Source organism: Microtus pennsylvanicus, chromosome 14 (genome assembly GCF_037038515.1).
Source record: "Microtus pennsylvanicus isolate mMicPen1 chromosome 14, mMicPen1.hap1, whole genome shotgun sequence".
Classification (NCBI taxonomy): domain Eukaryota; kingdom Metazoa; phylum Chordata; class Mammalia; order Rodentia; family Cricetidae; genus Microtus; species Microtus pennsylvanicus.
Window position 1 is genome coordinate 51,210,581 of NC_134592.1, and position 25,811 is coordinate 51,236,391.

The window sequence follows — 25,811 nt, forward strand, 5'->3', positions numbered from 1 at the left end:
TCAAAAATCGTATTGACACCAGAAATTTTAAAAACTTACTGATATTTTTTGTATTCCTTAAAAAGAGTATGACACAGGATAAAATGCTTGTTTTTTTTTCAGAAGTGTTTGATATTACAGAAAAATTACAACACTTCTCCCTTCACTATCTCCCCTCCAAACTTCCACCCACCCTTCCCATCTCTCCTTCAAATTCATGGTCTCTTTCTGGATTCATTGCTTAATTTTTATTGAATACATAATGTCTATGCACATACACATTTGTATTTCTAAATACAACCTGCTCAATCTGTATAATGTTATATACAGATTAGATAGATAGATAGATAGATAGATAGATAGATAGATAGATAGATAGATAGATAGATAGATAGATATAGATAGATAGATAATGTTGATTTCAGGCCTGACCTTTTGGTACTGGGAAACCAGTTAGTGTGTTATTCCCTAGGGAAGACCAGATCTCCCCCTCATTTTAGCATAAGAAGCCACACTCATAAAGTCTCACCAACATGACTGCCCAAACGTGAGCTGAGCAAGGATGACACCAACAAATATATCAAAATGAAAGGAGCATAGCATATGAGGCCTCGGGTCTACGAGAAGATCTATAGGTAACTAAAGAAAGCAATTTCAAGATTTTGCCAAAGTTTAGATCACAGACCACCAGTCAAATTTATTGGATGAATCACATCATGCTGAAGTTTAATGATTTTCTTTTTTAATTTTTAGCTACAGAAGATAGCAATTTACAAATATTAGAATTTTTCACCCCTTCTTCCAAAATATTAACTGAATTAGGAATCCTTAAGAAATATTCAAAACATTTCAACACGTAGTGTAATATTTTAAATGATTTTTATAGATTGAATCCAATCCTAAGCATGTGTTTGGACAGTACAGGCATCATCGTTAAATCTGTTTGCAATTGACATCATCAAAACATTTAAAGTAAGCAGCCATCATATACGTTAAAGCAGTATTTACAAGTGGGCTCGAATTGATGTTCATATTTATTCAAATCCACTCAAAATTTCCAGATATGACATTTAAAATGGGTAACAAGATATGAATATGTAATAATTAATACAGAAAAATAACTAGTTCCCCAAAGCAGCCGAAAACAAGGCAGTGTTATATAATAAAAAAATATGTCATTAATAAAACTTTGTAAAGTTTATTTTTAGTAATAATATATATTATATATATGTGTGTGTGTATATATATATATATATATATATATATATATATATGTGTGTGTGTGTGTGTGTGAGTTAAAATAGTATATGACTTACCTTAAGTAATTTAACAGGAATAACAACTCAGTGTGGAAATAAGAAAGGCATCATTTTATGGTAGATTATTTTGGGTCTGGCTTTATGTTCAAAATTATCATTCTTGAATCTGTTTGTATCCATAGCTTCCCAAATTCTAGAAGTCTTAGTTTACCGATGAAGACACAGACTCAGGGAGACTAAATTACTTGCCTGGGATAAAATGATTTTAAAATAAGTGTGTCTGTAAATCCCATTCTTCCTAACTATGAAATAGTATAAAGAAGGAAGCAGACTTAAAACTCATTCCTTTTACAAATAATGTTCATTGAATATAATACATTTTATTGTATATATTAGAATTTTAACATGGTAAAAGAAAATCAGTATGTATTCTTGTTTTGGGTTTTTTTTTTCCAAGACAGGGTTTGTCTGTGTAACAGCTCTTACTGTCCTAGAACTAGCTCTTGTAGACCAGGCTGGCATCAAACTCATAGAGATCTGCCTGCCTCTGCCCCCCGAGTGCTGAGATTAAAAGTGTGTGCCACCACTGCCCAGCCAGTACATATTCTTGAAGAAGATAAATAAACATATTTAAAACTGTTCATCATTCTGTCACTGCTAGCTTTCTAATGCTTTTATTTCTGGCCACTTATTTTTCATTGGTTTGAAGTATAGGTATAGACAAATGTTTTCTTATAATTCAGCTTCTTGTCAAACGGTTGTTATGAGGTTTAGGGAAGCTAATCACCATAGAATGGTAATTCTGTTTGAGAGAAAGCAATTTCTTGCAATAGTAGGCAATTAAGAAAAAAACATACAACAGGTCAACATGAGAAGCAGATTGGACTGCTTAGCCCTAAATGGGATGTTTATACATTACACCTTTCAGAAAGACTCAGGTATCTATGCAGAAGCGGGGATGGTGGAAGAATTATTCTAAGAACCAGGGGAGGTGGTAGATGACCTCAAGGAAATAGTGCTTTCCAGATGCAAAACAGCAGCTAGAAACTCACAGAGACTGTGACAACATTCATAGCACCTACAGAAATCCAAGCCACACAAAAACCCCAGAATGTAAGCAAGGAGGTGTCTATGAATCCACACTTCCTAAGTGAGGAGCTATTGCATATGATTGCCACTCTGATGGGAGAGGGAAAGCTAGCTTCTTCAGAGAAGTGACATGTAGTATATATACAACACTCCAGGAAAGGCACCACATTCCAGACAGACAGACAGACAGTCACAGAGAGAAAGGAGGGGAGGGGACACAAAAACGAAGTTGCTTGGGTCTGGAGCTTGGGAGAGATCTGGGATGAGTTAGGGAAGGCATACAAATACATAGGAAAATTCATTGCATGAGATTCTCAAATAATACATAAAATATTTTTAAGTTATGGAAATTTTACATTTAAGAAAGTAATCTAACAACACTACTTTTTAAAAGTGACTTCTTGTCTGCCTTTAGAAAACAAAATAACTTTCCCTATTTCACAAGATCAGCCCTGACTCTCGTCATATTCCACAGCAGATTTTGATCCCACACACTGCCAGTCTCTACCATGGGACACTCTACTTCCTACTGGTTTCCAGAGCAGGTCTCTGTAATGGATGCCATTTCAGCTTATGACTGCTCAGACCTCTGTTCTTTTAGATCTTTCCCACACTGAAAGCCAGCGGCCACAGAGGCACCCATGGCTGATGCCCCTTCTGCAGCCGCATGTTGTTGGGCTATTTTGTAGACAAGTAGCTAGTGTGCCTGGGGGTTCTTCCCTTAGTTTACTCTCTGCTTCGCCTCAGGACTCACTCTTTCAACCTCTTCAGAAAAGACCTATCATGTAAGATGATGGATGTATTCCTGATCAAGCTCACAAAATTATCAGTCCTCCCTCTCCACTACACTATAGGTCACTTTGCATGTTTCCTTCATTGTCTTATCACCAACTACTTACTGCTTGTTATCTGTCCCATTTTCATAAAAATAAGAATGACAGAATAGAGTAGCAGCAGCCTTAAATCATGTCAGACAGAAAAATATTTGTTGAGCAAATAAATCAGGATAGGTTTCTCACAAACACATTCTTCTCTGATGGATTCAGAAGGAATAACCAAATTTAAACAAGAAGTTATATAAAAGCTATGATTCAAGAAGGAAAAAGCCCAAAGAAGAAGATATAGTTGAAAAAAATTATAAAGAGGCCACAAGAAAATATAATGTTATTGTTCTCGACTGTGCACTGGAAAAACTGCCCTGTCTGGAGGACAGTGGAGCGTGTTGTTTTAAGTGAATCCAATTCAGAAGGGTTTTTTTCTTAACTATTTCCTAATGTACATATAGTCCCTTTCTAGTTCTGCATACAAAATTCTTCAGATAGTAATTTCAAGTAAATATTGTACTTAATTAATTTCAATGGATTTAGGGAGAAATATGAAAAATGCTGCTAATTTTATGTCATCAATACCTAGGATTAATATTCTAAGCATGGTAATTGATTCATCTATTTTTTAAAAAAATTATAACTACTTTAGAGCCAATATAAGAAGTTTAAAAGATAGGCTTTTCTATCAGGCTTTTGACAGCGCCAGTATCAAATGCAAGGAGAAAAATACACACTAGGTCTGTATAATCACTCATGTGGTACTTATAGTAGAATTCTCTGATACCAAATGATCATGACACAATAAATAGTGCTTTCCACACCAACAAAACAATGCTCAACAAAAGGACTTGGAAATAAATATGCAACTTGAGAACCTTGCCTTCTTCACCCCAGTGTCTACCCATGCACATGTTTTGAGTGTGAGAGCAAAAATACATGGCATTTACCTCAACTAAGAATGTCAGAGAAGTCATCTTCAAAAAAAGGTGCTCAGAACTCCTGCTGAGTAAAATTTATGATATGAAACAAAAAATAGAACTTTAGGAAAAGGGGAAAGGATTAAAGCTAAGAGATTGAAAAATGTACTAACTCAGAATGTTTAGACACCCTAAAATAATTCAGTGATGCTTGAACAACATGGTTGTTTACTACACTAACTATTCAATTAGTAAATCCTATTCAGAAAACAAAACCATGTTTTTTTTCTAATCTAAATAAGCTGTAAAGACGTTTGAATATTTCAGAGAGTGAGTAGAAGTGAAACAATGGAATTATTTTATAAATGAGCTATATGAAATTCTTCCACGGTCATAAAGCAGCAAGGAAGCATAGCCACAAATAAGTAACCATGAAGTTGATTCTTGTGTAAAACCCCAGGCTCTGTTTTGGATAGATTGTCTAATATAAGACACAACCATAAAGCAATATGTTTTGACTAATGGGGAGTATCATTGAAATATATTTTCCTCTTAGCACTTGAGCCTCTACAGTCTGTATTATCTAAATAGAAGGAAACAGAGGGAAAGTCCCATACCTAATGAATAACTGTAGAAAGTTGTTTCTTCAAATTAGTACACACAAAGCATCTTTAACATCGTTAAACATCTCTTCCCCAAACTCCCTTTCGCTTAATGGGTGTGTAGTGTGTGTGTGTGTGTGTGTGTGTGTGTGTGTGTGTGTGTGTGTTAAACCAAGATGAAGAGCCTAGCTTCACAAATGATTTCACACATTTAATGAGAAATCACAAGTCAGAACAGCTGCCTCCTACAAGCTCTAATCCAACAGGTGCTATCTCTAACCCATGGGGAAAAAAGGGCAATGAACACACATAAGAAACCTCAAGTGGAATCCTAACCCATACTGGGAAGAACATCGTCTTTCCTATCATATCCTGATAGTTTTAACATGTGCAGAGTCAGACAAAAATGTGTAATTAATACTCCATAAAATTTTATGAATCTTCCTCTACTAATCTGTCCTCCCAACAAATCCAACAGACATATCTCTCTCATTTGCTGCTCTTATTTCAGATCCTCACACTCTTGTTGATGTGGAGAAATGTGTGTTAAACGAATGTATTGATGTGTTAAAGATACAAAATCTGATGATCAAAGAAGAAGTCTAGACTGGAGAGATGACATTTTCCCCCTTGTCTTCTCTGACAAATGATCTCCTGAAGAGCATATGGTATTGTAGAAGGAGAAAAGAAATTTTTCATTTCAGTCAATACAGGAACTAAGAGCTGATAATGCAGAAAGCCCTAACCCTTACAGAATTGTTTCTGTCAAGAATTTGAGCCAAATATTACACAGGCAGCTAAGGAAAAGGAAACGAGAGAAAACTGAACAATGTACAGATTACCTTTCAGTAAAAATCATTCGATGGGAACACTGAGAAAATGATGTTTCTATTTGCAATAAAATTAATTTCTAATATATAATATTCTTGATGATCAGTTGTTTTTTTAATTTTTTATTATTTATTTATTTATTGAAGATTTCTGTCTCCTCCCTGCTACCGCCTCCCATTTCCCTCCCCCTTCCCCAATCAACTTCCCCTTTCTCATCAGCCCGAAGAGCAGTTGTATAAATGGAAACCAAGTACATTGTATTGTTTTCCCACTAGATAAAATAATTATATAAAATTTCCAAAGGGTTCTTAACCGTACAGTCTCTAGTCAAGTTTCTGAAACTTGAAGATTAGCTAAGTAGCAAAACTGTCACTAAAAACAAGTTCAATACTGAGCACTTCTAAAGTTAACTTGACTCACATATACCTACTTAAATATCAGTATAGGTAATGGGACTTAAATTGATGCAGAGATCCTTTCATTCCCACCCATTTGTCACTGAAAATACAATGAATATTTATAGTAAAGTAAAATTGAAATTTTAATTCTAAAATTAGGATTTAATGAGGATGATGTTGTATAACTGTTAGAATTAAATGCACATATATTGATAAATGAGGACCTGGTAAACAGTAATGTTCAACAAATGAAAAAATAACTGATAATACCTCATAGAAACACAGGTTATCATGTAAAAATTGAGAAATGCTCTTAGGCCATAACAGCCACTCTACTAAGTCACTGGGACTAGACTACACAAAAGCTACTCTTAGTTACTCTTTTTCCAGACCGCTGGGTGATGCATAAACTCATGGTTGCCTAAGATGCTGAGAACAAGTTATGGACACAGTACTGAGCAAGACATCTATAAAAACCACTACCCTTAAGGTTGATGAAAAATGGCAAAAGGGGGAGCTAGAAATAGTAAGTGACTAAAGAGAGGAAAAAGGGCGTAGAGAGACGCCATCATTAACTGATAACAGTTGTTGTTACCTCCACTGAACCGGCACAAGATTAATCCTGTCCACAATCAGTTTTGTGAGTGGTAGGAGTTCATGACACCCTTACTTCTCCCTACTGCACTATTGAGTACTAATAAATTATCAAAGAGTCTCCAGTCATTGTCTTTGGTTGTTAACCACTGAACCCAGGTTCCAGTGAGTAACTCCAAACTCACTGCCCAACAACAGATATGGCCAAGTTAAACTCAGTGATTCACAAAATACAGCAAAGCAAGAGTGAGATTTGGAATGGAGATACACAAAGATGGGAGAAAGTAGATACTGATATTGGCAGTATGAATTTCATAGGTGCGAAAATGCCAAATAGAACGTTTTTCTAACATTTTAAGATATTATCTTTTAATTGTTTGTGTGTGTGTGTGTGTAAGTGTGCACACGAGTTTGTGCATAGGATGCCCTATAGCTGCAGTTACAGGTAACTGTGAGCTACCTACATGGGTGTTGGGAACCAAATTCTGGTCAAGATCAGGATGTACACTTAACCATTGAACAATCTCTTTGGGCCCTCTCCCAAACACATTTAATTAATAAAAAATTCAAATAGCTTGAGAAATTTTAACACTTTTCTAGATCTTTGTTGCTTTTGCCTTCCTTTTGATTGCTATTTACTTTCCAAATCTTAAATTTATGAAGAAGGGAAATGGGGACTATTATCAGATGGGTATGCAAGTTTACTTTTTTTTAGAAAAAATAGAAAACAGAACTTTCTGGATTTGGGGGTGATAGTTTCACTGCTCTGTGGTTATCTTGAACACCAGGAAATTGTCCATTTAACAGGGAGAATTATGTAGTAAGGGGAGTATATCTCAGTTAAGAAGTATGAAATAAATATAAAATAATATTTCTATTTATTCTATAAAAGCTAACTGTGAAAGGACTGAGGAAATTGCTCAGTGGCACCTGCTTTTCTCGCATGTGTGGAGACCAGGGCTCAATCATGTGTACCAACAAAAAATACATATTAGGTGTGAAATATTTTGAAAATGATAATTCTTATCTAGAAATACATTTTAGAAGATAAAACGTAGATGTTTTCATTGTAGGAGTGCATACAGGTGATATTCTTAATTAATTATGGAAATAGTTTAATAAGAAAAATCTTTGGCTGCATCTGTACCGGGTGTGGTGGTGCACATTTGTTATCCCTGTACTAGAGAAGCAGATGCAGAGGCAGAAGGATATCTGTGAGTTTGAACCACCCTGGTCTAAAAACTGAATTTCAGTCTAGCCAGGACTACATAGTGAGACCCTGTCTCAAATATACATATATATTGGACATACGAATTTCCATACATATGCATATTTACAATTATACATGTATGAATACTTTCCTTTTTCAGTTACATACGTATTTTTAAAAATCTGTTAGTGTTATGTTCTTTTTATTAATTTTTAAGATTGGCCACTTGTAGAGCTTCTGTTATTTTTTTTATATGGCTGGTTTATAAATCAAATTTAATTTGAATACATAGCTGATTTAATGAATTACAATAAAATTTAAGTGTTTGTACTTCAGTGTGAAAATTATCTCTTCCACCTAAATGGTAAACACTGAGAAGACAAGTGTGCACATACAAACACCCTGACTTCTGTCTCGGGAACATGAAACTTTATTTCAAGCCCAGAATGAAATACATTTTATCATGGAAGTCAAAAACATAATTAAATAAATTCAGTATTCATATTTTACAGGCCATTCTCCTTCAGCTCCTACCAACATTAAGTTTCTATGTAGAAAAAAAAAGCTTCAAAGAATGAAACCTGTTGCTATTTCAAGAGCTTTCTTATTCCCTGTGAGGACCAAAGCATGGGCTTTGTGTCCGCAGAACTAATGCCATCCTAGGTAGGCATTAGAGACTTTTACAAAAAGCACATTTGTAAAATGTCTTTGACACTGTAGCCAGCATGTAAGCAGTAATTTATATTAACATTTTACTGTTACTGAGGAATACACATTTTAATTAACATATAATCCTATCTATAAAAATACATTTGAACTTTTATTGTTGTGCATTATTAAATAAACAACTTAGCATGTTACATACAAAGAAAAAAGTTTCAACATTATAAAAGAAAAAGTTATTTCTTGAACTTCCCATCACAGACAGGAGCATCGTCTACTTTTCTCAGTGTTTGTTTCCTGTCATAAATATTCATTAAAACATATCTCCCTATGTATGGTATAGTGATTGAAAACAACTATTTTATTTAATAAACAAGGTAACAGTTAAAACTAATACAACTGGGAATTTTGGTGAAAAAAATCTGTATTTGAGTTTGTAGTTAAGTGGCAAATATAAAAAGTAATTAAGCATATTACATGGAACTACTCATAATGCAGGATCTGGTACACAATTCATATTAAGAGGATTTACATTGGCTTTAATAATAAATATATGCCTTAATTGCTACAAACTACCTCAGGAAATAAAAAGAAACAGTGCCTTGATTGCCTTGCTTTATCTCTGCTGCAATATCGCTTATACCAATTTTACATTTTAATTGCAATAACAATTCATAAGAGATCATACATTATTTAGCAGTTGAATATTTATCTTCATCTTGGTTTAGAACCATAGAAAGGAAGTAGATTTATGGAAGGCTCCTTCTTGTTAATATTTTTTTTAGTGAAAATATCTTATAGTGAAATATTTTATATATAAAAATATAGTTAATATTTTATAGTGAAAATCTATACTGATTAACTAATTTTGGAAAGAATCCAGCTCTTCATTCTGCATTGGAAGGCAGTTGGTTTCAGCCTTTGAAGAGAATGATACAATGTGGTTTACCAATATTTGGTGTAATGTAATATATTAATTATATATTAATAACAAATCTTGGGTGATCGCCCAAGTCACCAAGAAGAAAGTGATTACTGGACCTGTTCACATAAAATATTTTAAAGTACAATGTCTTGAAATTCAGACATACAAATTTTGAAATAATGTCTCCTACTTTAGTGTACAAATAATACTTTACTAGATAAGCATACTTTAGAATATGTTCCTTTTAATTGTAGTTTTATATATTGAATTCATTATCTTTTTAATTAATGTGCATTGAAATTTAAATCAATTTTTGTTTTTCTGGAGTTAATTCTGATAAGGAACTATCACTGCTATTCTTTAACTCAAACCAACAACACACTGTTCATAACCTTGAACAAGGAGGATATGCTGTAATTGATATCATCATTTATAATCTACTCTAGATGATTCTTCAGAAGAGAAAAACGTTGAGCTGGAAGGTTATCATCAAAAATAGAATGCATCAAGTAATACAAAAACAGCTTTCTCCTCCCTGTCTTTTTCAGTCTGGGTGAAATAATCACTGCGTGACTACACAGGCTCCGCAAGTCTTCTCAGAGATGCAGTTGTACTGAGGTGACTCTGAACTGGTGCCTGAATAACCAGTACTCGGTCCAGTAGTGATCGAATTCTCAATGATCCTGCACCACTGTTGTAAACTACAACTTGAAGAAGGCTTCTTTTTAAGCCATAGAGAGAAAGCAAAGAAGAAAAGAGAGACTCTTCTCACCTTTTATGTCATTTTATTTTACAGTTCACACGAAGGGTTTGTAATTTTACTAATCCTCTACTTAATGAATTATATGAAGTGTAATTATTAAATGGGTGTTTTTTTTCTTTTCCTCCACCTACAACAGGTTGGTTTTTTTTATAATACCTTCTTAAATAGCCTATTTATATTTGATAGAAATTTACTATGTAATTCAAACTGATAATTTTGATTTTATACTATCTTTATATTCATAATTCATTTGCCTCGGCCTCCTGACTGCTGAGATTTCAGACATGTGCCATCTTACTTGCCTTTGGTTAAAAATATCTTAAATAGCAGTGATCAGTTTATTGTAATTATAGTAAGTTTAGCCTTCAGAGACTAGAAAACCAATACCAGATACAGTTGTTTACATTTATTCTGTGTATAAAATTATAATTTTCTTATAAAATTATATTAGTAATAATTGGTGGTTCCATTCAGTTATTGAGTGGTTAGTGTATAAGATATACAGAATTCATTGTTTTCTTTCCAAGTATTTGGGGTACATAACAGTACTAGTCCCATTCTACAGATGAAGAAACTAATCCATAATATATTACAAAATCAACTTGTATATATATATATATATATATATATATATATATGTGTGTGTGTGTGTGTGTGTGTGTGTGTGTGTGTGTGTGTGTGTAAAATACATGTAACATATATTTTACTATTTTAGAATTCACTAGCAATAGAAATGACAAATAACTAAAATAACAGAATTTTATCTAATATTAAACTTTAAAATAACAGTAAGAAATAATTCAGAATGTAATAGAATATGACACATTCGATATCATCAAGAAAATTTCAAATTTATAATTAAAATATATCATCAAAAGAAATAACATGAATATAAAATATAATTTTGTGCACGTCTTTGCAAACATATCTCTTTTACCGAAAGGGGAAAAACATAGACTATGACAATATCTATTTTAATTATAATGTTTTGTAAACATTTTCGAGTAATTGTTATAAAATAATTTAAGAGACTTTTCTATGACCTAGATTCAATAACTTAATGTATCTATAAATTATGATAATTCTGGGTAGAAGAGTTTGATTTGTTAGTGACAACATAATTAAATGACTTTAAATAGTGAAGAGTTTAAAATCCCAGCATAAATTGCCCAATCTAAATTTAATTTACTGAGGAAGTAAATGTTAAATATGAATCAATAAAGCAAAATTAAAAGTATAAACAAAATCATGTAATTTTGACAATGACAAAATGTCACACTGGAATAAATCAAGCCCAAATGCAATATGGAGAAATGAGGCTTACTTGCTGCTAGGTATTATATTAATGGCAGGAAGCCCAAATATAAGTAGATGACCTTTCCATGGAAATATCTCAAGTGCAGTCATAGTGGCTGCTTCAGAGTCTGGCAAATTGAAATTAATATTGTGCACATTCAGCAACACTAGGAAACATCTTAGACAAGGAACCTGTTGTGCATCAACAAACTCTTCTAAAAGTTGAGAAAAAGAATGCATTCTCCCTCAGAAATTCGCTAATCCACAGACTTCAGGCTGTATGCCTAAAGGAGGCAAATTTTAAGTAAACACTTATTGAAAAGACGTCTTAAAATGAGAATTTCTTTTTCTTCCAACAACCCATGGCATCTGACAAGCAGTTCTATTACCCAGGGAACATATCTCAAAAACTAATTTCTACCTCATAATGCAGTGGTTAAAAGTAAAAACCATTTTCTTTTTCATGACTTGTGAGTAAATGATTTCGGTTTGACCCAGCTTGCTAGCTGCTTCTTCTGCTTCCCACAGTTGAGGTTATTCACAAAACTATAATTATCATGGCTCACTTGTGTCGGGAGTCTCAGGTGGGCTGATCAATGTGCCTGGCTACTGGTACTGGATACCATATAGGCCACTGAACTCGATAGAGGAACCTGAATAGAGGGTTCCTTTGCATATTAGGAACGTGTTCCCCGAGGTACTAAAAAAGTGAGAACCACATGGTGTTGAGATGACTAGGTTGCAAACTATTCTCTACCACCTCCGCTATACCTCAGCCCAAAGTAAGCCAGTTCTAATTCAAGAGGGAATGGAGCGTCTTCTCACTAAGATTACAAAGACTTCGGGGACGTTTTCATTCCATCCAGGGAAAAGACATGGATTCCAAAGGAGGACACACCAGAGGATTGATTCCAGAGATGATATGCCCCGAAAATGTCTAGAATTTACAATCAGACTTTGACAAATATATCAGACATAATGATTCAAGTTAAGGAAGCAGATTTAAGACTAGACTGTTCTCTGGCTTTGCCACAAAGAGAAGGTAATAGGAGTAAAACCTATTTAAACACTAATTAAAGATGGCCTCGATGCCTGTACTAATCTCGGGAAAAGGAAAAAAAAAAAGAAGACAGGGGGAATGCGGGGCATGGGGACATTTTAGTGACAGATTATCATTTCTAAATCTTACCTCATTCTAACATTGCAAAATTATCTGATTTTTTATGTCCCTGGGAATAAAGTTAATAGGGAAAAATATCTATTAATTACCTTTGGCAAAGCAGTTAGTCTACAATAGCTGGAAAAGCTCTTTTAGAGTTGGGAATTTGGAATTATAAAGGTTTAAAGGTATGTTTTAGCATATATTCATATCTTAGACTCAGTACAAAATTGCTGATGCTAGAAAATTATAAATCCCCTAATATATAACTATAGAGTCTTTGATAAGCATACAAATATCAAATTTGGCAGTTTATGAACTGATAGAAAAAGCAAAGGAAATAAAGAATTTGGGGTATATTCAAATATGACCTCTTCCAATAAGGAGGTTGGAGCACATACATGAATAACTGTTACCAAACTATTATGAGAGATAGGATATAAGGGAAATCCCCCAGACATAGAAGCCTTTCCCCCTTCTTTAGAATTAGAAGTGCTTAGCTTTGAGTTTTAACCTCATCTATTAGATGCATACTATGGCCATCTAAAATTAAATTCTCTGAGTTTCAGTTTGAATGTCTAAAAAATGGAGTTGCTCACAATGAAGCTGTAAGTTTACTGTAGGAAGTGGAAGTAAAACTCAAGAGCAACTGATGTAGGATGCCTTCTAAGAAGAAGGTGAGCAGAATGATAAGACTCTGTGATGATGCAGTCATCTGCTACATCAAACCAAAGATACGTTGGTATCTTTCACTGATATCTTTGTAAGACATAAGACGGGAAAGAACACATGCTGTGTCAGAGGAAGCCTTAAGACTTAGTCTGAGGCTCTTATATTCAACAGCTGTACAAATTCTTACTTGTAAGTTAAAAAGTGAAACAGAAATGAAAGAATTAATGTAAATTGCTAAAAGTATGCAATGAACTGGCCTCTGAGGACCCTTTGCAATCACTAGCATACACAATGGAGACAGGGAGTCATTAGGAAAAGATTAACTATATTTACGCTTGAGGTGTCAATTTTGATAACTATTTACATTCACATTATATTTAAAACTTTTTAAATAAAAAAATCATTTTAAGCATAATTCCCCCAAAGAATAGTATGCAAGATTAGAGTCAATAGTCATTATTTAAAGACTGGTTCTTCAGGGATGTCAGAAAAAGGGAGGTTTACTGTACTTTCCTGCATTCAACTTCTCTCACCTTGTTAGAAAACAGTTGATTCATCAGGAAGCTGAGAAAACTGCATGGAGCTTAGATGTTGATTTTATTTTAAAAAGAACATGCAAACAAACAAATTAATATTCTAAAATTAAGACACCTAGGTCTGGCAGTAGATTAAAAGGCAAAGATGAGATTAGCAACATGATTCTTTTTGGACTAGGTTTTTCTCCATGAAACAGTTTCCTGTTGCTCTAGACTATAGTTTCTCCAGTGTAGCATCTACTCCATGGTGACAAATGTCTTATGAGAGACAATGGTTGAGATGTAATTATGTTTTGCTTTATTTTTTGGTTTTCAAGACAGGGTTTCTTTGTAGCTGTGGTTCCTGTTAAGGATCTCCCCATCTCTTCTGTAGACCAGGTTGACACCAAACTCAGAGAGAACTGCTTGCCTTTGCCTCCCGGGTGCTGGGATTAAAGGCATGGGCCACCACCACCTGACTGATGTGAGTTTTTATGCATGTATTAAATAGCAAATAAATAAGCATTAAAGATTAGAAAGAACATGTTTGCAGCCATTCTTCTTTTTCTCAGAAAGGCCCTGATACATCCAGTTAAACAACTTAGGAGTTGTTTTTGCTCTTAAGAAATATTTATTTTTATGTGCAGTGATGTTTTGCCTGCTTGCATGTCTGTGTAGGGGTGCCAGATCCTCTGAAACCGGAGCTACAGACTGTTGTGAGCTGCCATGTGGGTGCTGGGTTTGAATCTAGGTACTTCAAAAAGCACCAGAGCTGAGCCATTTCTCTCTCTCTCTCTCTCTCTCTCTCTCTCTCTATATATATATATATATATATATATATATATATATATATATATATATTCAAGACAGGGTTTCTCTATATGGCTTTGCCTCACCTTGAACTCTAAGAGATCCTCATGCCTCTGCTTCCCGGGTCCTGGAATTAAAAGTATGCACCACCACCACCCAGCCATTTTTCCGGTCTTTCTCTGCTTCATTGTTTTATATGGTGCTTGTGAAGAACACCATCATAATCTGTCGATGGGGAGGGTAGGAAATATTTAAGTAACATGACCATTATGAGTAAAGCAATTAATTGGAATGTTGAGGAAGTAATCTCAGGTTATCAGAGCCTAAATTCAGAAGAAGAAATACATTTCATCTCACGACCACCTTAGAAGTATATATAAACGGGCTCGAATGTTTTATTCAAGTTCAGAAAGAAGAAAGGTACATGAGTACAAGATTGGTGTCTCTCTTCTTTGTGCCAAAGTCAAAAGTAAAAATTATGGCCACACTGAAATCTGAATTATTTGTTGGAATTGATTCTGCATTTCAGTGAAATGTGGAACAGACAAACCCGAATCTGTCCCAAATGTCTGTTCAATCAATGAGACTAACATTGCTGAGCACAAAATGTAAAAATATTAACAGCAATAAAATGAAAATATCCCTGACTTGTGTGTTTATAAGCAAGGAAATTATAGGTTGAGGGTCCGAAGTAATTCAGCTCTAATATTTCAAGTACTATCATCAGCAATAAGGCATTCCATGTATAATAATACCTTTCACTATGGTAAAATTAATTAAAGGCTAAAGGTTGCCAAAATTTTACATCAATCTAAACATGACATTATGACAAAGTGAACAGAAATATAGAATAATAACTTTCAGTGAAGTGATTTTAAAGTTATTAAAAATACAGGAAGTTAGTCAAGAGAAAGTTGGCAGGGAAGCTTCAAACTCTTTCAAAGAACATGTCAAGGAAATTAGAAGATCCATAGTTCTGTGTCTTTCATATGTCAAAACATATTCTGGTGTAAAGGATTTGGGTAGATCTTGCACTGAGCAGTGATCAATTTGGAGAACCTAAGATTTCCTAAACCTGGGCAAACCTTCTGTTTTCCACCTTCTGGTTGGCTTCTGAACACATGGATCATGGTAACCCTGGTCATCATGACCGCATAGTTTCATTCTTCCAATCATAGGATTTAAAGCCTTCCTCTTACCTTTATTATTCCTTTCTTAGGCTGATGATAACTAAGGATGAGAAAGTCACAATCATAATGAAGACACCGAAGTGCCTGATGTATGGTAACACGAAAGCTGTTAAATAGTTCTAGCCTACAGCCATATCAGCTCATTTTGTGAGGACAGTGAAGTTCAGATACATTAAACAGGTTGTATTTTAGGTTGTACAGGGCTAAACACAAATATCAAAAACTCAGATTTCACTGTGATAACCATGGCATAAAACCAAATGCTCCAGAACACAGCTATGATCTCCCAGTCTGCCCCCCTCATATCTGCAAAATATACTTCAAAGAGGACCAAATATCAGTTAGTTAAAAAATGTATCTCAAACGTATGTGTGTAGCTTTCTTGATTTAAGACACTCTATTCACATGGTCATAGTACAATGTGCTTCCTGATTATCTCCCATAATTCCCATAAATAACATGACATTTTCAGTTTTAAATTAGATATAATTGTATTGAATAGGTCATAGAAAATTAAAAAAAAATCTGTGACTGTAAGTGTTATGAGGAAATATCTCTATGCATAATAAAGCATCAGTATAAATTATAGACTTTCTAATGTTGCACATGCATACATGCAAACGATTTTATTTATAAAATAACAAATACAAAAATAAAGAAGGTTGCTATACTGTGTGCATGAACACTTAATTAAAACATTCAATATTTTAAACAAAATCATTTTGTTAATAAATTTACATGACTGTGTAGTTTTTATGATATAGACATATTTTCACTTATATTTTATAAACTGGTTGCTATTTTTATGTTTATTAGTAATATGTATCACTCATTTTGTATTTTCAAATATGTAGAAAGCTGACTCTATTAAAAAGTTCATATATACTATAATATCCCCCCTTTTACATGATATGGTCAAAGTCTTCCAAGTTCTATTAATATTCTTTTAATCATAAATTTATTGATTTTTTCAAATATAACAGATATGTTAAATTGTTAAAACTGTTTCTAATAAATATATCCTTTCAATTAATAGAAAAAAAATCAAGTGAGAAAAATACTTCATTTCATACCACTAAGAGTTAGCTTTAATAGCGTTAATATGGTTCCAATAATAAATCACTTTAATATGATTATTCTGTAGTTTTGGAGGTGAAGTCATTGAGGTCCAGGAAAATCTATTCCAAGACAGGAAATGAGACTGGAGTGAACTCAACAGCAGAGTGTGTGCCTAGCATGATGAAAGCCCTTCTTGGTGTGAAGAAGTCAAATGTGAAGGGTATCTAAGGAATTAATAAAACGGTCCTTCCTGGGCTGTTAGCACTTTATCAATAGAGCTGAAAAGATCAAGGAGACTAGATGAAGATAAGCAAAACAGTATGGCTTCTGTTCCTGTTTAAATTAAACATATACATTGTGATGAAGAATATCTTGAAATAGTGTTACTTTTTTCAAACATTTCATAAAAATCCAGAAACTTTTCCCAACATTTGCTAAAAGCACTCTTAACTTTAATCATTTGTCTTATTATGTTTTTTCTAGGGACTTTTATGTAGTAAAATCTGAAAAATAGATTCAATTTTATTTCCAATTCCTGCCATCATGCTTCACAGAGACTGTAACATTAATTCTAAGAAACTCTATTAAAAGTCTTAATAATATTTTCTGAAATTCACTGTATGTGTGTGTATATGCATGTATATATACACGTATGTGTATATGTATATGTGTGTGAATATAAACATAATCATATATGATAATTTTATATGATCATTATATGTAATATATCATATATAGTATACCTACCAAGGAGGTTCAAAAAGAATATAAGATATTCTTTTACATGAAATAGAATGAAAAGAATTGATCATGTGGCCCTTTCCTCTATGATCTTGGGAATTACTGTGTAGCAAAGAATTTTCCCATGTAACCTTGTAAGTTAAGACATGAACTATTAGCTTCAGACAAATATTATCAATAAATTTTGCAGCTTAAATATCAAAGTCTGTTCATGAACTTTACTTGGCATCACTAGCCTGATAGTACATTTATATAACCATGTAATTATGTTGTAATTTTCAATCACTTGTTATCTTATCATTCATAATTACTATTAGATTGTCATATAGCTTAGCAAAAAGCCTTCTGTAAGAATAGTATCTACCAGAATGATCCAAAAATATTAAATATAGTATCTACTTTTTCTGAATAAAGTTCTTGTTTCCTCTTTACTTATGAAGGGCTTCAGGGTGCAGTACAATTTAGGGTGATAGAGTATAGTAAAAAATGGTTGACCTCTATATTGAAAACGGAAGAGCTTATTAACTTCACCATACATACACCACATAACATGTAGCTTACATTTCCTTAGGTTCTAAGATTTAAGGATGACACAGGAATGAGAATGTGAACAGAAATTATCGAGACTTAACTGTGTATAAGTGTCACTGAAATGATTTAACAAAATCTGTTAGTCGTCTATCTTAGAGTCACACACATATGGTGGAAACCTACATTTTAATCCTTACTCTTCCATGAAACATAAAGCTTAGAACTATTTGTATTGTACCAAAAAAAAGTAAAGAAACCCTGAAAAAAGTGCCAGTATGTTCCATTTTTTTTTACTAAAAAAATCACTAGAATAAAGCAACAGGTTAGCAAGCTAATTCTATAAAAAAAAAAATTCAAGTGATTTCTTCTTCTCTTCCTTCAATATTAGCTACAATGCTTCCGATGTTTTGTGTATGAATGAAGTCCTGAGGAATTGTTGTGAGGTTGTTCCAGGGTCAGACAGAAACAGGGTTAGAGAAATGCAAGTATCTCATCCTGACTATGTACCAGCACAGCAAGACAGTCAGCAGAAAGCTTGCTCCCAATTTCACCAGCTAGAAAACTCAGCAAAACCACCAAGCCAAAAGTGCTTCAAGCAGCAGTGCCCTGGCTTAAATGGACAAAGGAAAATGATATTCCTTCCAGGAGATGCAGGTGGGTGAAACATGGGACTGTGCTTAAATTTCAAATCAAAGGAGGACACTGCTTCCACATCAAGAATCTACTGAATGGCAGGAGAGGAAAAGATAACGTTAAAAAACAGAAAAATGTAGGGGCGGGGCAATTCTTTCATCAGATCACTACATCTCTTCTGATTCTCTGGAGGAAAAAGAAAGACATTACCTGTGACTACTTTCAGAGAGAGACATGCACAGATAAACAAATTAGTATGTGAATCACATGTCTGAACTGAAATGTGTGAGCATATACATGGATGCATTATATTTTTAATTAAGAAAAAAAAGGTATGTGGAACACAGAATACAGGTCTTGTTCAAGGTCATTCTTTACCAAACAAAAAAAAAAAAAGGGAGGGAAATAACTAAAAGACATCTTCTAGAGGAGGAAAATCTGGTGACAACTCCTTTAAAGCTGAGGTACTTCTCTGTAGTCCTCTATTTCCCATTCTTTTCCTTACAGGAATGACTAAGAACTGGTTTGTAAAAGAGGAGATTTCTGCTGGGAAGTTTTCTATCAATACCTTAACCCCTCAGCAAGCCAGGATACCTCTGCCTTGCGATAATGTCTAACCAGGGGAATGGAACCCCATCTCCAACTCAGTTTTAGCTAGCCTCCTTCCCTTCCTCTTTCCCTTTCTCCCTCCCTCCCTCCCTCCCTCCCTCCCTCCCTCCCTCCCTCCCTCTCTTCCTCCCTCTTTTTTTCTCTCCCTCTCTCCTTCCTTTATACTGCTAGAATATCTGCTTCCTTATATCCCCAAAAGGGACCTTTTGAACCTGAATCACATCACAATGTATGTATGTTCAAGCTTCTGAGGATTCAAACTCTGTTTTATGGCTTTGTCTGTCTTTCCTGAAAATGGGTTCACAAAGATAAGAAGTGACCTACAAAAGAGGAAGTCCACAGTGAGAAAAGACAAAGGGAAGTTAAACCGAGATGGGAAAATATTTATCTTTCCAGCACCAACATTCTTCAGCGGAATTTTAATTTTTTTAGTCATCTTCTGGGTATGTATGAGTTATTTGCTTACAAGTTATGAGATGTCTACCACGTAAATCAGCTTTGTATGTAGCTTTGCATTAGTGATAGATTTCAAATAAATTCACTAAAAATAAGAAAAGAGAATTGATGGGAAGTCATCTTTAATACCTTCAATTAATGGATGTGGCTTTTGTTTGTTTGTTTCATTTTGTTTCTGTCTGTTGTTTGTTTGGTGGTGTATTTTCCTCTACATCTCTTTGAATGTAGGCAATGGGATTTTTTTCTTGCCAGTCCTCAGACAGTAAGGATTTTCTTACTGACAGAATTGAGTGAGCATCTATGTCTTTCGTCTACATTGAAGTTAAACACTAAACCTGTCTAAAAGGTGACTCTCCTAGATCTCATATTTGAATATAAAGTGAAGATTAGTTGATATCATGTGCTATTGCTTTAATTGAAGGCAAAACCAGGTTGCAAATGACCTGATGGAACCTAGGAGAGCTTGAGAAGAGAAAAAGGAAACAGGGATCTAGGAAATACACATTGGTATCAAAGTTTCAATCCCGATAAATCATGCAATGTTTGAATGTCATTTTTTTTGTAGCTAGCTCCCATAATACGTTCTTGAATACTCATATGAAGGGGAGTAGTAGGGGGCTGTAGTCATAATAGGTGGGCAAACACCACCGCCCTACTCAACTCCCATTTCTCTTCACTCAGACCTGTGCAGCCACCACAGCTACAAAGCGCCCCACTGTCTGCCAGGGTGCCTGCTGAGCTCTCGGGCCCCGCCCCAAGTAGTGTCAAAGCAGACCTGCCAGCTGCAGTGGTGGAGCCCAGCCCCCAAAGCCCGCTGCAAACACGGCCTTGTAGCACCACCACTCTGCAAGGGCTGCAGCAGCAGCCGAATCTCCACACTAGAGCAGGATTTGAGGACATCGGCGCGCAGGGACAACTAGAGCAGCTACCCATTAGCTTGTAATCTGCAAATGCCATCATATGGATATCTATAGAAACGAAGGGAATTGAAGACAACCAGGCAGTCTCACTACACTTCCTAAACAGCTCTAGCAAACAGAAGACAGCATCCCGCACTCTGTTCCACCTCCATCAGATGGTGCCGGTCTCTGCCTCATATATTGGTGAACCGGGGGACCCACCAGGCCAAACCTCGGTGGAGTGCTGCTGCCACCCGGCAGCTTCCCAAAGAGGAGAGAATCCAGCACTCAGCTGAATTTTTCAGACCATCTTCACGATGGAATTAAACATTGATGAGACTACTTTGGAAGTGCTTTATGTTGTTAATTCAAATGCCCTGGAGAAAGAAGAGAAATTTTCTGTAGGGAACAGGCAACTGTGGTGATCGCGGAAGACGGAATGAACACGGCGCAAAGATAGGGGCTTTGGAAGTTAACTAAACGTGTTCTGCCTCCTCGCAAGAAGGGAATCTCCATCTTCACACATCAGATCCAGTATGTTAATAAGACAGTCTCAGATCCAGCCTGGTTTTAAATCAAAGCACTGAAAGGAATTTTCAAAACACCTATTGTACACAAACAACAAACACGGGAACACAAGCTTCTGTCCACACCCCCCACCCCGAGATAAAGCAGGAGGGGCCAGGACTGATGTTGTCACTGGGGCTGGGGCTGGGTGGTGGCTATTGGTTTTTGGCCTCGTTCTCCTACACATAAAAACGACTTCTTTCATGCATCTATTCTGCTACATCAAACCAAACCCTGGTAGTTAAACACCTCCACTCAATGCACACCCTTGACAACGAATTCTTTCCCATGCTAAGCAAGTCCCAAGAAAACTCCATTTCACATCAAAGTCTCCAGATGCATAATTCACAACTATTAAAAGGATTGTACACAACAGAGGAAGGAAAACAACCCGGTACAATAAGTAGAAAGGTCAGGGGGAGAAAAAACATAATAATAATAATAATAAAATATTTGATAGATGTAGGGGGCGGGGAAACAAACACCGGATCTCACTCCAGTATCTGGAGGTTGGATACCAAATGGTCCGCAGCAGCCATAGCCTAAAGGAAACATGAACCATTCATCTCTGGCACCTTCAGACAGGTTCAAAAAGACTGGCCCTTTTCAAAAACTATCCTCAGGCTTGATGCATTCATATATCTCTAGGTTTCACTACCACATTAAGTGTTCAGGTATAGGCTTACATTCTATGTACCGGGAACTGCATGCCCCCTCGCTGAGCAAGCGCCCTTGGGTACCCAACCCTTGCTAATGATTTTCAAAACATTAATAAGTAAAGTAGCCTGCAATGCAGATATGATGCTAGAAACAAGCCCTTAAGGAAAGTGGGTGAGGCAAGTAGTCCTTCATTGTTACCTGGTGCCTCTAGGGGTAAAGACGGTCATAGGAGGACTTTCTGCCGCAGGTAAGATCCAGGCAAGGTGGCTCCAGGTGGTTTTCACGGTCGTACTGGGGTCTGGCTCATCACTTCGCTGCCCTTTGCCATAGTTCAGCACCCGCATCCTAGGGAGTCAGAGAGGTGGCTTCTGCCACTGCCGCCACTGCCCGCAGGTCGCACTGGGTGGGGAATCAGCGCAAATGGCCCCATGAAACCGGTGGCTCCGCGCCCGGGGAGCGGGCAGAAGCAGGGCGGCCGCGCACACACAGAGACACGCTCACACACACTCACACATTCTCAGCCGGGCGCGCGCGCACTCACACTTGCACAAGCACTCCCAGCACCGCATCCGGAAGGAGAAACAGTACCGGTCCTTCTTAAGATCCGCTCGCGAAGCCCACCAGCCCACCAGCAAAGAGAGCAGTCTCTTTCTCACATAGCCCTTGATCGCGTTTCCTTCAAGTTCTCCTGCAGCCCAAATCCTTGGAATTCAGACGCTGGTGACATTTCGCTGGGGAGTAAGGGAATCCTGGAAGGGCAATGGAAGCATCGGGGTTCCTTACGCAGTTTGAAAAGCAATCCTCATTACCTTGTTTATACAGTAAACCAGGTGGAAGTGCTGAAGTTTGGGCTTCAAATGTTGTGGACAGGCACGTTCATATTCTTCTGACCAATACAGGAAAGCCAAGGTGCAGGGAAATAAAACAGCTGCAAGACCCTCTCTTGACCTTGCGATGTACCTGGAAGCTGGCTAAAACAGCTACTTTCCAAGCCTCTGGATTAAGTAATCCACACACCTGGCTCCAGAGCCCAGCAGTCGCCCGGAATCCAGCCAGGAAAACGGATCTGGACGTCCTCCGCGCTCTGCGAGAACCTGGGCATGGAGGGGCATCTCTGAGTTAACACATTTGCTTCTGGGCAGTTGGGAAAAAAAAGACTGTCAAATGCATCCGATAGGAGCGCACACATACACAAGCGCACAAACACACACAAACACACACGCAGCTAGCTGGAAAGCGGCTTAGAGAACATCAGAGAAACACCAAGATGACTTGAAAAGGTGGTAAACGTCCAGGTTTGTGCCGGAAAAAGGAAGGGCCAGCTGGGGGATCCCGAAAGTCTTCTTAGATCTTTCAATATTCATATTTCTATATCTTCCCCCTTTCTATTTCTCGTTTTTAGAATGTTTCGTGGATCTGCCCCACCCCCGTCCAGTTGCGCCTTTTTTCCTGGTATAACCGACCATGCAACATGAATTACATGGGTGGATTGGGCTCACAGCTCCCAAAGTCAAGAATCCCAAGGACCAGCTAGCTGAGAAGCCATTCACATCTTCAAGGAACGAAGAAAAGCACACACGCACACATGCGTGCACGCACACACACGAGTGCACACACACACACACGCACACACACACACGCACACACACACACGGTTCCGGCCGCCCTGCACACGCTCACCGCCTCCCTGCGCCGCTGCACACAGCGCGGTGGGCGCCCCTCCCGCTGGCGGAGGCGCTGGGGCGAGTACACAGCTCAGGAGCGAGGCTGAAAGCTGCGGTCGGAGATCTCAGTCGCCGCCCTGGCAGGCTTGGAAGAGCCGATCCCCAGCGCTGTGAGAGCGGACAACACCGGCCGCCCTGGACCGGAGGAGCTGCGCTCCGCGCTGCAGCATGGAGGCGGCGGCGCGGTGGCGGCGGCGGCGGCGGGCGCGCGGCCGTGAGCCCGTCCCTAGCTGCAGTGACGAGAACGGCCGCACCTCCCAGACCCCTAGAATCAGGCTACACCCCAAGCCGGCGCCGCCGGGCTCTCGGCCTCTGTGACTCCCGGCTAGACGTGTTCGGAGAACCGATTTACCGCTGGCGGGAGGAGAGGGCCAGCGCTGTGCCTACAAATCCCCTAGCAGAGGAGGCGCGGGGGCGTTGCAGGCGGGCGGGGTTGGGGGAGGGGAATCGGCGGAAAACCCGAAGGAAGAAAGCGAACTTCAGGGGCATCCCTCGCCTCTGTTGGAAGTGAACTGCTGATCTGATCCCGCACAGTCGGGATGCTCAGGGATTAAAAGAAAGGTGTCACCCTGTCTGGCTGTGGCTGCTAATGGCAGTGTGAAAAGTGATTAGTTACAACCCCGTGGTGAAAATCCCCGCCTGAGAGCTACCGGCTGATGCTCCGAGGCACCCGGGGCTGGCTTCCAGAGTCCCCTAGTCGGTGGTGGGTGATTTGCTTACTAATCAGATGGAAGCTGATTCTGAAAAGAACATTTACATTTGGCAATCAGCACTGTACTCGGAGTAAAGAAGTGATGCAACAGACCACATTTAATGTTCAGAGCTGAACCCGACCCCAGTAGAAGGCAGAGCAGGGCTGGCCACTTAAGTCACTTGAACTGGGGAAAGGATGTGAAGCAAGAGAGGTGTGGTTCAGAGGAAACCTGAAGAGCCTCCTCTCTGGGGGAAGGGGGAGGGGGCCGGATTCTCTCTGTCTTTTCTTTCTTAATTCTGCCTAGATATCCGATTAAATCCCGGACACAGACCCCAGCAAAGCTCCCAGAAACCCCCTAAAGCCAGTCATTAAAGAAAAGTCTTCCTTCCGTAACTGGAGCGGTCGGAACCCAGTCCTTTCTGGGAAGAGTTTACTAGCATTTGATCTTCGGTTTCTGTGCGTGCACCTCCCCCTCGCAGTCCAGACACCATTCTTAACCAAACCTGAGTGCAAGAATTTAGGGATGCTTTGGGAAGCTGGCTAACAAGAAGCCCTTCTTCGCGTGGTGGGTAAAGACTTGAACCGCACAGTTCCTTCCACGATAGGGGGCTCTGGAATTTTGCTACCAATAGAACTCCAGAGGCTATACCGTTGCCTTGTGAATGCACAAGGGCGCGCACACTCAGGCACACCCACGGGCTCGCTCCGAGTGCGCGCACAGGCACCTACGCGTAATCAAGACCCACACAGCTTCCTCTTTGAGAGGTGAACTCAGCCTGAAGTACTTTAAGTGGTAACTGCTCTATTTCCTCCTCTCTTCCCTGGGCTCTCCTCTTTTCGGCCGGACCCGGGTTTCAGGTTTACCCCTGGGTGGTGCATTCCTGTGTTTAGCAATCCGGGCTACCCTCTGGCTGCTTGGTTTCAGAGGAGCTTGTCTGGGACTCTGGTTCCCGCCGCGCAGTCTCCATCCACTTCGGCCACACTGGCTGAGGCTCCCGGATCCAGAGCAGTCCCCAGCGGTAGATTGCAGTGCGGGAAGTGAGTTCGAGAACCCAAGCATCCATTCCGAGCAGCTAGATACTGACCAGTAGGATTCCAGACAAATCTCCAAAGGGACTCCGGAGGACAAATACTCCAGTCAACACCCCGAGTGCTGCAGAGTCTCCACTGAAATCTAGAGCGCTTTCCTGATGAGCTTCTAGTCAAGGAAGTGGATAACCCAGTGTTCCAAGAAATCGCGGGCGAGAGCCTCCACAGAAGGGAGGTCAGTTCTGGAGGCACTAGAGAGGGTGATGCTTTCTGGTTTCGCTTTAAAGTTTGCAGCTTTGAGGACTCCAGGGCGACCGGTGGAGTCGCCCTAGCTCAGTCTCCAGGCAGAAGCAAATGAGCCCTTCCAAGTACTTTAGGATATGGGGGTGACTCCTTTTCCTCCAGGACTGTCCCACTTGTCCTGTTCAGCTGAACGGAACTAGAAGTCTCCAAGAGAAGGATTTGCAGTTCCCCCGAAAAGGACAAAGTGCATACCCAAATATTGAGTCA

General features: G+C 38.1%; 1 protein-coding gene across 3 annotated transcripts in view; it reads right to left on the bottom strand.

Moving 5' to 3' along the window:
• Lrfn5 (leucine rich repeat and fibronectin type III domain containing 5) overlaps nucleotides 1-23,777 on the bottom strand; it is a 238,156-nt gene extending 214,379 nt beyond the window's left edge. The window contains exons 1-2 of one of the 3 annotated variants that reach the window (XM_075947732.1): nucleotides 23,535-23,777; nucleotides 22,053-22,948 (exon numbers count right to left, since the gene is read on the bottom strand). The gene's annotated coding sequence lies outside the window, so the exon portion shown is untranslated. Of the gene's footprint in view, nucleotides 1-22,052 lie in introns of all 3 variants that reach the window. The other 2 variants (XM_075947731.1, XM_075947733.1) reach the window with 2 other exon arrangements.
• Nucleotides 23,778-25,811: the final 2,034 nt, after the last annotated feature.